The sequence below is a fragment of the Pelophylax lessonae genome, assembly GCF_965119305.1.
Source record: "Pelophylax lessonae genome assembly, chromosome: 3".
Taxonomy (NCBI): Eukaryota; Metazoa; Chordata; class Amphibia; order Anura; family Ranidae; genus Pelophylax; species Pelophylax lessonae.
The window spans coordinates 685,531,043-685,533,059 of NC_138770.1; the positions used below are offsets into that span (position 1 = coordinate 685,531,043).

The 2,017-nt window shown below is 40.7% G+C and overlaps 1 long non-coding RNA gene across 2 annotated transcripts; it reads left to right on the top strand.

Annotated features, from left to right (window-relative positions):
• The first annotated feature begins 506 nt into the window (after positions 1-506).
• Positions 507-1,228, top strand: LOC309549019. 2 transcript variants are annotated; one of them, XR_014225005.1, is made up of 3 exons: positions 507-528; positions 565-981; positions 1,113-1,228. It is a non-coding gene; the product is annotated as an uncharacterized lncRNA (long non-coding RNA). The 2 variants fall into 2 exon arrangements; XR_014225006.1 differs by lacking the exon at positions 1,113-1,228 and having other exon boundaries at positions 565-997.
• The last annotated feature ends 789 nt before the right edge of the window (positions 1,229-2,017 follow it).

Genomic DNA, 2,017 nt, shown 5'->3' on the forward strand with positions numbered 1-2,017 from the left:
AGTCCTCTCATTTGAGGTTTTAATAAATAACGAAAATTCTGATGCACAAATCAATAAAGGATCATGGTTTTAATGCCAACCGCCCCCAGAAATTGCTTTGATATGTTGCCAACTCTTGCAGATAACAGAAATTACTAATTCGGATCAACCACAAGTAATATAAAAATAGAAAATGACAGACAAATGATAAAGAATCTGTCCGGGCCGTGTCCACCTTTCACCACTACTGTGGGGTATAGTATGTGGTGCAGTCCGCGTGACCGTAATAAGCATATAGTATAGAGGAACTGGGTGGACCTGGTTCTTCTTTACTATATGTTGCCAACTCTGTATTGGGAGCGCATTCCTTCCAGACAACTAGCACAACCTCAGATAGCTCAACTGTGAGTCATGATGGTGTCACCCATAATTAAACATTCTAATCAGGCTGAGCACTTCAATTGGAATGGTACTGTTGTCTAATCCGGTGGTGGATTAGTTGAATAAAGTGGGTGGGTCGGGAAGCAGTTGAGATTGGGGGGGGTGATGGTCAAAGTTATTCAATAGTGGAAAAAGAAAAGAAAGGTAAAAGAATTCAATATTCAATAGTGGAAATATCCTTTAAATTTGCATATTGAACATTTGTCCTTTTGACTGCAGTAAATCTTTCTGAACAATGGACTCGGAAATCTCAGGTGCTTCATATTTTTTAGACTGATAGTCGAAGTATCAAACAAATAATTACATTTTTTTTAAATGTTCCCATTCACCAATCCAACACTTGTCCATTTGGACAGACTGACAACTTAAGGCTTTCTAGCCACTGTGGAAGCTTCAGTCTCAGTCCCACCCATGCATACCAGGTAAACCCACCCCTTGCCATTAAATCACACCCCTTTTCCCTCCTTTTTCCTATGGCATTGTCACTTTGGACAGACTGACAACTTAAGGCTTCTTAGCCACTGTGGAAGCTTCAGTCTCAGTCCCACCCATGCATACCAGGTAAACCCACCCCTGACCATTAAATCCCATCTCTTTTCCCTATGGCATTGTCACTGTGGACAGACTGACAACTTAAGGCTTTCTAGCCACGGTGGAATTCTTCAGTCTCAGTCCCACCCATGCATACTAAGAAAACCCACCCCTGACCATTAAACCCCACCCCATTTCCTTCTTTTTCCCTATGGCATTGTGCGTAGGGGATGTGGAACAACCAATCCTTACTATACCCCCATGGTAAAAGGAAATATAATACAGAAGGGCACAGGGCTAGACCAAAATACACTAAAACCTTCATTGGAAGAACCAAGTGCGGCGTCTACCTCCCCCTCCCCTGCTCTACAGTAATTGTTTCGCTGCTTAAGTGCGCTTTAAGATTTTGCTGGCAAACTCTCATGCATTATTCAGTTTTGGATGGGAATAATGAATTGGGATGTGGTTGTGGATACTTTTGTTTCATTTTTTTTTGTGTAAAACCTGCCACATTCGTCAATAGGGTGTAACATACCTACTGCAGGTCAGTGTGCGCACAGCGGTGCGCAAGGTGGTCACCATGAATTCCCAGCTCTCTTGGGTTTCTGTAAATATATTTTTCCATTAGAGAGTTCAAGTAAAAAGAACACCCATAGTGCACCTTTCCGGGAATACATTGGGGGGGTACAAAAGGTGATTGTCGGATCATTTTGCACTTCCTTTTGGTTGACTGGAATAAGGCGGAGATGAGGGTGTTGCACCAAAAGCCAATTCACAACCTGTTGTATCTTTAAATCAATGGACTGTGTGGGTAATTCACTGCTTTGGTCTTAGTAAATGTTTTTTTTTTCTCTCTTTTATTTATCTGATGTTAGAAATAAAAACTGTTGTATTTTGGAAAACAAAGTCTCACTGGTTTTATTTTAATTTTTTAAATTTAAATTATTTTATAAAGTTGTTGCAAACCAAAGCCAGGTGGCATATAGTGTGCCAAAGCACCACGGGTTGCATTTAAAAAAAAAAAAATGCAATATCTGTCTTGGGAAACTGCATCTGCTCTGTGTGA